The sequence below is a fragment of the Pinus tabuliformis genome, chromosome X, assembly GCF_031772625.1.
Source record: "Pinus tabuliformis cultivar Carrire ecotype Pingquan chromosome X, CPIR1, whole genome shotgun sequence".
In the NCBI taxonomy this organism is placed as follows: Eukaryota; Viridiplantae; Streptophyta; class Pinopsida; order Pinales; family Pinaceae; genus Pinus; species Pinus tabuliformis.
In genome coordinates this window covers 335538386-335552186 of record NC_142308.1, presented here as the reverse complement: position 1 = coordinate 335552186, position 13801 = coordinate 335538386, and positions in this window count along the sequence as shown.

Sequence of the window (13801 nt, the reverse complement as noted above, 5' to 3'; positions counted from 1 at the left end):
ACGCTTTGTATTGAATTCATACTGTCACATGTTATCATTGAACCAAATTCCATGGACCTCTTTTCCCTTATTCAATTGAGACACTTTTGCAAATAAATTATTGAAATTTCAATTTTAGTAGTCCTGTGAATTAATTAGGTTAAAAATTACAAGTAGATGATTAGTTATGCTAAACTGTTCAAAGAACGTAACTTCTAATGGAAAATGTGCTTTTAATTTGGTCGTCGCAGTAAACTCTTGTTGCCCACCCTATTGGATTCGCATGATCCCAGCGAGAGAATCAGGGAAAAGTTTTGATCTATTTTAAACACAATGGCCATATTCGACATCGATCCTGCGGCCTTGACAACTTCTCCGTCTTTAGGCGTGAAGTTACTAAGAGGCTAAGCAGAGGAATACAACAAGAGCAACCTTAAGCTTCCACCAACCTTCCTCGTGCGTAGTCTTTTAAACCTCATGTTCACAATGTGCACGACAAGAAACACAACATAATCTAGTATTGTTGCCCCATTTTCTGCCCTAAGTTCCATGTTGAAGTCGCTTCAACAATTTGGCATCACCACTCCCTTGAAGACCAGAGGGTGGAGAAAAAATTTTAGGGCAACATACAAAATCATGACAATGTTGAGCAAGCCAATCCAGAAAATGCCAACCCAACCTAAACTGCAAGGATCATTGCCTTAAAGCAACAGTCGCTTGCTGCTTCCAAGAACACGAGGGAAGAATTAACACAACGTACTGGATATTCCTCCTCCTGCACTCAAATTCACTCGACATCCAGTCCCAACAAACATCTATCACACAACGACAGACACAACACTCGGATTTGTAGGCGCAAGGCTTTCCATCACAACTCCACGGCTACACAATACAATATCGCTTTTACACAGCACTAAATCACATAGAAGAAATAAAATAGGGAGTGCTCAATCACCTAGCGTTCAATCACACAAAGATTGCCTACAAACATTAAAAAAATTAAAATAGTTCTCACATACTCGTTAATCTATGTATAAAGGACAAATTTAATCTTTAGAATTTTTCCATCTTTCTAGGCCCTCTCTTGAGGGAAGCTCTGATACCAATATAAAAATTTTAAGAATAGACATTGTACACAGATTACTCACAAAATTATTCGTTTATTCCACACAAATCTAAATTACAAGCCACATAAATAGTGCTAATGAGATCCAATAGATTCCAAACAACGATAATATTGTTAAGAAAATCTCTCAACAAAACTTTAACAACCAACAACCCAATCTTACCTATATACTATTGTAAGCATTATTCCAAGTGAAAAATTATTGTCACCAATTAAAGGAAATTTCCGAGTATATTGTAAAGGAACACATGCTATGCCAACTTAACTCTCAATTAGTCATTGGATCGAAGTACTCCTCCCAGTGCATCTTGTCCTTAATAAATTTGTTGAGCGTGGTGTCTGATGGAACAAAATATCTTTATTATAAATATCTACCTCCAACCTTGACGTTTGTTCTAGTTTTGTTTGCTCCTCTGTTTTTCCAATCTAGAATTTCCAACTCATCTCCATAAGTGAATCCAACAAAGGGACACTAAATCTCTTCTCTGATAGTATGGCCATCATTTTCAAATGATTACATATTGAAACAGTTCACGGGACACTCACATTTTTAATTTGAATAGCTTAGTAGACATTTCCACTTGCAATTTGAACAACTCAATAGACATTTTCATTTCAGGTAAAAACAGAGTTACGAATCCATTAAATGTCGGATTATATTGTAGTGACAATGAAAAATATTATTCCTCCAAATGTTAATAAAGGTATGTTAAGAAATTAGAAATTCCATGGTCACTTGTAAAAATTAGAATACACGTGGTAAAAAAATCGCACATCGCACAAATGGAAAAGCACATCATCCCTCGCCAGGGTTGGAATTTGGATTTCTCTTTACCCGTCATACAATTTTTTTTTGACGTTTTGGGTATTTAGGCTTCCCATCAATAAACGTTATGTTGAAAATTTTGCCCTTCAAGAGTGACGTTCTCATAATAAATTAACCCTTCACCAATAAATGTTTGATTAAAAAATTACCCTTCAATAACATAATTATGTTTAAATATTTCATATATTTATCCCTTCAAAAAACCAAAATATGAAAAAACTAAATTGTGGAAGTGTTGAGGGCCCCGAAATCGGGTCAACAACAAAGGGGATACCCACCCGGTCCGGAACCTGGTTGGCGGCTCCTTACCCGTTTGGAGTAGCGGGTCCAACTGGGGATAACGGGACCAGCTTCCCGATGCATGGGATGTGTGTGTGTGTGTAAAGTTTGATTATGTTAGTTCTGAAGGCATTCTACAAATAATGTAAATCTAACTTGCAAAGTGACTCTAAGCTACTGTAATTTAATGGAAATAACACACACAAGATCTACACTAACCCGGGATATATATTTCTTCTATTATGCAATCTAGAAAGATTTCATACAATAACTGGTAATAAAGATTATTCAGCCATTATAAGAATATAAACCGTTTAAGATGAACTGTTCTGCCTAAGAAGTTAAACAAAACAGTTGTGAAAAAGCACATTGCATAATCAAATCATTAGCATGTTAAGCATAAATCAATAAGTCCACCGTACAGAAGTGCCAAATGATAACCCATGTGTTCATACATTAACATGCAAACAATATCAGCTGTATATCGCTCTAGGAATACAAACAGGAATTAATCAAGAGATAAAAGTACCATTTATGACTAATTCTTACTCACAGACTTCAAGCAATAACGATCTATCTCTACTTGCTTCTAACATCTACCAAGAGTACAGAAGTGCAACATCAGTAGCAGATGTAAAAATGCGAACATAAATAAATCTCGATCCATCCGTTCATCAAAAACCTCCTCTGAGGGTGCAGAAGTGCATGTTCTGAGGACAAGTTTTTTGACAGATTTCCGGACCCTTCTCCAATACAATGAGAAGGGTTGAAATACTACTATCTAATCCTAATAATAGTATTATTACAAAATTTAGGACACGGTTCTCAAATGACCGCCCTTTTTCTAATTCAGTAAAACAAAAAACAAGAAAAAACAACTTTCTAAATGAAATTACTTCTTAATTTGGTCTCTGAAATTGCAGTTTTCAAGCATGGGCTTGAGAAGAGTCGGTTGGCCGACTTCTGTGTTTAATTGGGCTGTGAAAACGGCATCCATAAAAGCTGGCACTACTTTCTCGGCCGCGTTCATGATGCACCTTACTGTCATGCATTGGCTGTGGGGATTAACTAAGTAAGTCCAGTAACTTTCCCAGTTTAGTCTAGCCAATGTCTGAATTGTCTTCCCGTTTGCCTGTGCCTTCTACTTCCATTCTGCCTCCAGCTGTTGTTAGGATATTCCGACACATAGGATATAGTTAAGTTCAACTTGGTCTAGTATAGAGTTAGGTTAGAGTTAGGTAAAGTGTGTTTCTTTACCGTTGTACATTTTGTAACTTACAATCCGACGGTCACGATATGTAGTGATCCGACGGTTCACTCTCACCTCGGTATTACCGACACTTGATCTGTGGCTTGAACCCGATTGGTCCATGAGTTCTATTTAAAGCGCATGGAGGGTCATTGTTCGGGTAATCCGTGCATGAGAGAAGCTTATGTAAATTTTCATTCTTTGATTAATAAATTGCCTGTAGTACCCACGTTGGGACAGGCCGTGGACTGTTTCCCTCCTTGCACTTTGAGGGTTTTAACCACGTCAAAAATACTGGTGTATTGATCTGTGATCTGGTTGTGAGCGGTGTCCTTTTGGTATTCTTTCTGAGGAACTTACCCTGTAAATTCCTACATGGTATCAGAGCTATTTGAGGGCCGCGTCCGTTGGTGATCCAAATCTGAAGCCGGTAGAACTGCATGCGGCTGTCGTTTCCTAGATCTGTTGTTTCTGACTGCTTTCGGGCCGAGAGCACTGCTCTGTTGCGTTGGGAGCATCTGTTCCAGTGAGGAACCTCTTTCGTTTCATGCGAAAAGGTTTCTGGTAGCCCTAGCTGCGTCATTTTTCAGATCGGGAGGTATACAGTGTTTTTTGCAGTTTACTGTTATTTTCTCTCTGCTTATTTCGGTCTCAGTTTATTTAGCCTTTTTTTTTAACCGGATCTATACCTTTCATTTCTGCGTATGCTCTTTGCCCCGCGACTTTGTGCGATCTGGGCAAATCAGAAACAGAAAGGAAGGATTTTTCTCATGCGTATGCTCTTTTCCCTGCACCTTAGTGTGATCTCGGAAAATCAGAAACATTGAGAAAAATATTTAGTTTTTCGGCTAAAGCTAACTTTGAGATTTTTTTTTAAATTTCTAGTTTTTTGGCTAAAGCTAACTTCGAGCCGCAAGGTTCGTTTTTCTTTGCATATTCGTGTTGGGTTTTGTGTTTTGTGTTTTGTAGGGAAAAAGAGCTTTCTCAAGGCAAGCACGCAAACCAAGGCCCCCCCCCCCCCCTTCTCTCTCTCTCTCTCTCTCTAATTTTTTGTATAGATCAATTGGTTCAAAGCTATTTTAAGAGAGTAGAGGTCTTGGGTTCAAGTCTCCATTTTGTGGGGGCGGATTTTTTTTTTTCATTCCCGCACATTCGCGCACTTTGCCGGCAACGTCAACAATTTTTTTTCAAAAAGCCATAACTTCTTCATCCGGAAGCCTTTTTCAGAGCCGTTTTTTTTTAAACCGCCTATTTTTTCGAGATCTATCCATTGGAACACTTACTTTCAGCATCTTCAGCTTCAGTTTTTTTTAAAATGGAAAGTCCATGCCAAGTCATTCTTGACAGCACTAACTACTTCCAATGGGTAGCCTACATGGAAGATTTACTTAGAAGTAAAGGTCTCTTCAGAATAGCCACAGACCAAGAGAAGAAACCAAAAGATGAAGACAAGGTTGCAAAATGGGAAAATAGACAAGATCAAGCACGTGGTTTGATAGGGATGTCTATTTCTCCTGATCTTAGATTCCACATTGCAGACCTTGAGACTCCTCATGAAGCATTAGAAAAACTCGCTAAAGTTTTTGGGATTAAAAATGAAATTAGAGCCCATCAACTTGAAAATGAGTTGCTTACTTTGGATCCTAATAATTTTTCTTGCATTGAAGATTTCTTGTCCAAATTCAAGACCCTTAGATATCTCTTGGAAGGTGTTAAAGTTAAGAAAGAAGATGGTAACCTTATTTATTCCATCCTTACTAAGTTGGGACCAGCCTACTCTGTATTTGTTTCCACTTTCCATTCTACAAGGAAAGCTTTCATTTGTCAAGGAAAAGACTACAAGGCCCCTTCCTTTGACTCCTTTTGTGATTCCTTAATAAGAGAACAAGAAAAACTCTTACACCTTGGTCTTCTTAATCTTGGAAACTCTTCCACGAAAGCGTTAGCCGCCCAGCAGCAACCAAATTCAAAGAATCCTAAGAAGTCATATCCTCAAAAGAATGGTCCTAAACCATCTCAGCCTCAAAATGAAAGATCATTTCAGCAAAATGATAAGACCAATAAAAACAAATGGAAGAAGACTGATAGACATTGTAACTTTTGTAATCGAGATGGCCACTTAGAATCTAAATGCTTTAAGAAGATGGAAGCCTTGGAAGCCGCAATGAAGAAACATAACATCCATGTGGAGCCTACTTCAACTTCAACTTCCGGAATGGCACTTTCTGCATGTCGTTGTCAATCATCTCAGTCTGGTTATGCATTAAATGTATCTTCTTCTTCTTCTTCTCATTCTCATGAGTGGCTCATTGATTCTGGAGCCTCTTATCACATGGCCAAAAACCAAGCCATGTTTTCTTCTTTAAATGATTGTAACACCAAAAATATATATATTGGTGATGATAGATCTCTTAATGTTGTAGGGACTGGAACTGTTCATCTAGACAATGGTCAGTTTAATGATGTATTATGTGTTCCAACCTTATCCTGCAACCTTCTATCTGTCTATCAGATAACTCATTCAGGTGAAGGTAAAATTGTTGAATTTTCACCTCATGATGTTGTAATCAAGGATCTAAAAGATCCTAAACAGATTCTAGCTACTGGTCTTGCTGATGATTCCAAAAGGTTGTATAAGTTTCACAACTTTGGGTCATCAAATCTTCCCTCAGTATTTGTTGCTCATAATGATGAAGTGAGCAAACTTTGGCATGAGCGATTTGGTCACTTAAACTATCGCTCCCTTCAGCATCTATGTAAAGAAAATATGGTGACAGGTCTTCCTATGGTATCTTGCAGAGATGGTGTTTGTTCCGGATGTGTACTCGGAAAACATCATCGGGACAGTTTTGACAAACGTGCCTCTTGGCACGCCTCAGCCCCTTTACAGCTTGTGCACAGTGATTTATGTGGTCCTCTTCCTGTTGCTTCATTCTCTGGCTGCAAGTACTTCTTAACTTTCATTGATGATTTCTCCAGACGCACTTGGGTATACTTCTTAAAACTCAAGAGCGAAGTATTTAACACTTTTTTGGCCTTCAAAGCCTTTGTTGAAAAACAATCTGGACATCAAATTCTTAAGCTAAGAACTGATAATGGTGGAGAATATGTTAAAAACACATTCATCAACTTTTGCACCGAAAATGGAATTCAAATGCAACATACTGTTCCATACACTCCACAACAAAATGGTGTAGCTGAAAGGAAAAATCGCACCTTAAAGGAAATGGCTAATTGTATGCTGCAATCTAAAGGACTCAGTCTTAGTTTTTGGGCCGAAGCAATTAATTGTGCAAATTATATAATCAATCGCACTCCTACTAAGGTTCTAGAGAATATCACTCCAGAAGAAGCTTGGAGTTCCATTAAACCAGATGTAAGTCACTTTCGTGTGTTTGGAAGTGAAGCATGGGCCCATATTCCAGATGAAAAGCATAAAGCTTTAGAACCTAAGAGTGAGAAATGTACTTTTGTTGGATATTCTGAAGATGTAAAAGGTTATAGACTTATTCCATTTAAGTCCAAAAATGTTATCATTAGAAGAGATGTAAAATTTGATGAAAATAAATCGGCCTGCGAGCCTAGTCCGGCGGATGTGCCACCTCTTCCTATCTCTTCTACTTTTGAAAACATTTCTTCTTCAGATGATGAAAGCGAGGATGATAATCCTCCCCCACCTTCTCAGGATCCTCAACTTCCAAGATGGGTCCGTGCTACTCGGGATGCAGCAGGTGATCTTGCCGGTGATCCTACAGATCAGCGACGTACACGTTCTCAGTTTGAAAGAGCCTCTTCTTTACTGGCTCAAGCTCCAGTAAATCATGATCCTGACACTTTTGCAGAAGCTTCAGGCCATCCACATTGGGAAGCAGCTATGAATGAAGAATATCATTCATTGATGACAAATGATACATGGGATCTTGTTCCTCTACCAAAGGGACGCAAACTTGTTAGATGTAAATGGGTTTACAGAACCAAGTATGGACCAGATGGGAAAGTTGATAAACATAAAGCTCGTCTCGTTGCTAAGGGCTTTTCACAGGTTGAAGGCATTGACTACACTGAAACCTTCTCCCCTGTTGCCAAAATGAACTCTATCCGCCTTGTTCTTTCCCTTGCTGCCTCTTTAAAATGGGAAGTCCATCAGATGGATGTTAAATCTGCCTTCTTGCATGGGGACTTGCAGGAAGAAATCTATATGGAACAACCCATTGGCTTCATACAAACAGACTCCAGCCTTGTTTGTCGACTTAAGAAATCCCTTTATGGCCTCAAGCAAGCTCCTCGGGCTTGGTATGCCAAAATGGATAGCTTTCTTTTAGAATCTGGCTTTTCTAGGTGTCATTCTGACAATACTGTCTACACCAAGAAAGTGGGCAACTCTCTCATCATCCTTGTTCTTTATGTTGATGATCTTATTCTTACTGGTAGTGATCCCAACCTTATAAACCATGTGAAGTCCAGCCTTAAAAAGAAATTTGAAATGACAGACTTAGGACACTTACACTATTTTCTCGGTCTTCAAGTCTTGCAATCCCAGGAGGGTATTTTCCTTTCCCAGTCCAAGTATGCTTGTGATATTCTTCGTCATTTTCACATGGAAGACTGTAAGCCAGCCCCTTCTCCCTTTCAGTCTGGAGTCAAACTTTCAGTCTCTTGTACTTCTCCTGAAGTTGATGCTACCTTATACCGTCAACTTGTCGGAAAACTCTTGTATTTAACCCATACTCGTCCTGATCTTTCCTTTGCTGTTGGCCTTGTTGCTCGTTTTATGCAAAACCCCCGTGAAAGTCATTGGAAAGCAGCTAAAAGAATACTTCGTTATGTTCGAGGTACAGTACAGTTTGGGATTCATTACAGTGCCAAAGCAGCTCCTCTGTTAGTTGGTTTCACTGATTCTGATTGGGCTGGTGACCCTGATGATCGGAAGTCTACTGCCGGTTATGTCTTCACTCTTGGTTCAGGACCTATTACATGGGCTTGTAAGAAACAGGCTGCCATTTCTCTTTCATCAGCAGAAGCAGAGTATCGTGGTGCCGTGGAAGCTAGTAAGGAAGCCTTGTGGCTTCGTCAGATCCTATCAGAGTTTGGCTTTGAGCAGCAGCATCCAACCACACTTTGGTGTGATAATCAAAGTGCCATTCAGCTATGCAAAGATCCAGTCCAGCATCAGCGCAGCAAACACATTGAACTACACATGCACTTCATCAGAAAGCTCATTCATGACCATGTTCTTGAAGTGCAATATTGTCCAACAGATGATCAAGTTGCAGACATCTTCACAAAGGCTCTCACAGAGGCGAAGTTCACTAAACTTCGATATATGCTTGGAGTTCAGGAAGTTGTCACTAAGGGGGGATAGGCTCTAGTGCCTCCTTCCTTCTCCTATTGTGTCATATTTGTAAATCCTTCAATCCTATCCCAAGTTGTTCTTAAGGGGGGATGTTAGGATATTCCAACACATAGGATATAGTTAAGTTCAACTTGGTCTAGTATAGAGTTAGGTTAGAGTTAGGTAAAGTGTGTTTCTTTACCGTTGTACATTTTGTAACTTACAATCCGACGGTCACGATATGTAGTGATCCGACGGTTCACTCTCACCTCGGTATTACCGACACTTGATCCGTGGCTTGACACCCGATTGGTCCATGAGTTCTATTTAAAGCGCATGGAGGGTCATTGTTCGGGTAATCCGTGCATGAGAGAAGCTTATGTAAATTTTCATTCTTTGATTAATAAATTACCTGTAGTACCCACGTTGGGACAGGCCGTGGACTGTTTCCCTCCTTGCACTTTGAGGGTTTTAACCACGTCAAAAATACTGGTGTATTGATCTGTGATCTGGTTGTGAGCGGTGTCCTTTTGGTATTCTTTCTGAGGAACTTACCCTGTAAATTCCTACAGCTGTAACGCGCTCGGTAAGTACCCCGGGGTGGACTTTGAAATCAAATTGGCCCTGTGTAAATTTTCATTTACACAGTCGATAAGTATGCTTGCCTGTGTCGCCGCTGACTCTGCTGCCTGTTCCGCCTGTGTGATTTGTTCGTCCCACTTATTGAAGAGCAGTTCCTTATGATTCTCATTAATCTTGGGTGCCCCTGCTCTTTTCCCTTCCTCGTCATTTTGCCAAGCCAGATATTCTGTTACTCTTCTGTTGGCTTGGTCATAGTCATTCCGCAATTCCACCACCTGGCTGGTCATCTTGTCGCTTAGCTCACAAAAATGCCTCCACTGTGATATTCTGCGCATCATATCTTCCTGTTGCTGTGATAGTTGGTCGTTCAAGCCGATGGACTCTGAAATAAACTCTGCCAACTTGGGTTCATCCTTGTGCATTTCTTGCACCGAGTGCAGCTGCTTTTCTTTTTCTTCAATACTTCTTTGGTGGCTCACCTGCATCTGGCGAAAGTCTTCTTGTAGCTTTTCAAGCTGCTTGGAGGCTTCAGCGTTCAAATTGGCTTGTTGCAACTGTTGTTGCAGCAGTTGTATTTGACTCTCGCGTTCTTTTAGAAGTTGCTGAACTTCAGAAGCCTTATCGATAGTCACAGAAGCGTATGCTCCTGCAATCTGAGACAATTTCGTGAGATTGTCGGTTGGATTGTTATTCGGGTCTTTCCACAAGACATCTAGGTGTTCAACATTTTGAGATAGAGCGTCTTCGAGCTTTCTTTCCTTTCTTTGTCTCCTTACAATTGCCCTGTGCTGTGGGTAGTAGAATACGTCCAGTGGAGGGATCTCTTCTACGCTAAGTAGAAGTTCTGAGGATGGAGCGATAGGAAGATGTTCCATTTCTGCGGTACTACTGACTATGGTTGAGAAGATCTCTTGCACCACCTGTGTATTGCTCACAGGTGTTTTCGGGGCTTGGCCTTCAAGATTAATTAATTCATTGAAGGTCTCCCATTCTTTATCTAGTTCTGCTGTAACCAGAGGTGTTTCGGTGACGGGAGGGGGAACTTCTCTTGGTGGCGAGGCGGCAACTTGCTGCTGAGCCATCGAACTTGACTGAGCCATGTCCTTGATTGTTTCTTCGTTCTTGTCTTCTTTGTGGATAGACTCTTCAGGATCTGGAGATATTTCTTTTATGGCGCTGGAATCGGATTTGGAGGCGTTGGAGTGTTCACTGAGGCTGATGCTCGGAGTCGGTTCTCTGGTAGCTACTCGCAGTCTTTCCAATGGAACATTAACCAGCCTTCTTTCTCTATACAACGTGAATTTCCGGAGATCGTCCGGGGACAGCCTTGACTGAGCTTCCTGCAAAACTTCTTCGAGCGAGTTCTTGCCCTGAAAGAGATCGTCGAATAGATCTTTTTGCCCAGAGAACATACTTATCCTGACGTTAGTTGTAAATTCCTGGGCCACCTTATTTGGGTCAAATGGCCTTGGTGAGAATTTAAATAGTTGGAGACACGTCACATTCTCCACCTCGCCAAAAGCGTGTCCCACATCGAATAAAGAGAAGGCCCCACATGTGACAAGGAATTAAGGCCAAATGGCTTTCCTTTTGTTCTTTGGGTCCTTAGTTAAACTGCCTTCAGAACAAGTCTGATAAGCGATCTCTCGGGCCAACAATTTATCTGGGATGTACAAGGGTAGGACATGAGGAGGTGCTGTGCTTCCAAAAACTCGGATGTAGGTAAACCATTCTTCCCCAAACCATCTTGCGATGGGGGTGATATCAATTTGTGCCTCGGGAGAGCACCTTGGGGGGTCTTTATCGTATATTATCCTATGTATGGGCAACATAAGCCCATGACAAATCTGGTAAAAATGGGGGGCGAACTGGGAATCCCACAAGATTTTATGATAGACATGAATAGGCAATGGGTCCTGGGTAGTCCATTGCCAACCCATAGTAGGGAATTTTGATACATGACAGACAGAGTCCATTATATAGGCAGACAAATAAAAAGGAGGATAGAACCTTTGGGAGAAGGATCTCTTAGAACGATAGTGGAGAACTGCCGTGTATAGAGTGTCAGAAAGGATTTTGGCCCAATCTACTATCTCGGAGTTAGTCGCGGCATCAATTAACGGTAGCCATTCAGATGGAAATTTATTGATATCGGGCTTACCAAATAGCCTACAGAGCATGGTTGCAGCAAAACAATACAGAGAGGTAAGAGAACCAGTGCTATACATACCGTTCTTATCTTTTTTCAGTGGTTCATCCCTTTTTGACCATTCCTTGGTAGTGTCTGATAGGTCCGGATTCTCTGCTGCGAACTTCCTAACAAAATCTGCATTGTAGGCCGTTTGTGGTTCAGGAAGGTGATACATGAGCTTTAGGTCTTGAGCCGCAAACGATCCCACGAGCCCATGTCCCTTGACTTTGAACTGCCTATGATGCAACTCCGCATCATCTAAAATCCACTTGATCATGTCTGTATACGGTAGGATCTTCGGCCTTGCCGCTATTCTGTGGAGGAAAGAGCACGCTAGGTCTTCCAGGGATGCTTCTGAAGGACGTGGTGCATCTGCGACAGCAGCAGTTGCCTTGATTATTCTAGGGTTTTCTTCTTCTAACAGCCTATACATGCCTTCCCATGTGGAAATGCCTGCATCTTTATTGCATGCGGTATCTGTGTAGAGGGGCGCCATCTCCTTGGTCTTTTCTCTTGTCTCTGAGCTCTGAGCTTTGTTCTTCTTCCCCATCTCACTTATCGTTTCTGTTTGATTTTGCCTTCGCACTTTGCTTCTGCAGGTTATGAGTAAAATGGAAAGATGATCAGAAAGGTGGTGGGAGAGTTTTAAATGCAAGAGATAAATCAGATACGCCACCTTACGTGAAGCAAATCCGCATCTTTATGCCACTTAATAACTGACAACTAATTCATTACTAACATTAAAAGCGCATAATTTCCAAGTCAGGTTATAGTAAGTGGATTTTCTTTGGGTGGCGTGCTCGAAGGAGTCGTATCAAGGTGCTTTTATGACTTGCCAACACATCCTGCATGTCGCGTGATCGCAAATGGTAGTAATCGCAACATCACAGATTGCCATATCGCAGATCGCAATATCGCAGATCGCCACGATTCAAATGTTTGCCAGCGTACCCTACCTCATTTCTGCGATATGCGATCCCGCGATCGCAACATCACAGATCGGCGGACTTGTAAGCTTTTCTTTATGGATGCTAGTGTATTGTGATGCGATGTTGTTCACTAACACCGAGGTGATGTGCATATTGGCTTTTAGAGGGGAAACGAAGGCGTTTCTTTAATTTTTGTGATGCGACCTTAAGATTTGCTTTTATGGACACAGATTTAGGCTTAAGTTGTCCAAGAGACCTTTCCTAAGCTTATGCTCGCAACTTCGAAAGAAATCTTTGTTTTTCAGAAAATTAACTAAGGGTCCCCATTCAATCTAGCATCATGGCTGATATTAGATTGAATCAGGGGGGGGTTGTTGCTGGCCACAACAATTGGCGATTCACTTGGGAGAACCAGTTATCTCTGCTCTTTTTCTATTGACGTTTTCAGGCTCTCCTTTTTTTTTTTTTTTTTTTTTTAATTTCTCAGGGAATTCGAAAAATATAAAAACAAAAAATACTTCAAAGCGTCAACGATGTTTTGTTTTAGCCCCATTCCATTCCAATTACTTGCATTCCCAGGTTGTTTTCGAGTTTAGATCAGTTATTACTTGGTCTTGTAAAACATAAAAATAAAGTGTTCTCTATGTATCAACCCCTTTTAAGAATGCTCCTTTGTCGTAGGTAGAGCCACTGCTGCCAGCAGGCGTCCATAGCCTCGACAGGGTTACCTATTATCCAGGAATGATCCTTTATCTTGCTTCAGGTTTTCGCAACTGTTTCATAAGAATTATCCCTTTCTTGATGCTTTTTTTTTTTTTTTTTTTTATTCTCTAAAGAACAATGTCTTGGTTTGGTGGCCAAATAATGACACAGTCATTCACTTGATTTACACTTTTGCTGAACAAGCTGGCTCGTGATGAGACCCCTTGTCTTTTGATTGCAACAATCTTGAGTCGTTGCCCTGTTTTGGCAGACAGTTTTGGCAAAGTCAGCAAGTTATAATATCTGTGATTATGATAAGTCGGCTCGTGATGAGACCTCTTATTCTCTGAGATATAGCATCTTTCTAGGTCATTCCTCTGAATGTTGCATTTTCCTTTAGCAGGGAGGAGGTCAAATTCGCTTTCCTTAAGAAAGTTCTGGACGACAATGATAGGGCTACTTTTGATAATGGCTGTTTTCACAGAGAATCTTTATTCTAATATTGATACCTTTTATTGTGCTGATCTAAAACGAATTCCCCACTGAGATAGCTTTCTTTAAAATTTTCTGGGTTTGAACTTTAACATCATCTCCGGGTTAAAGATC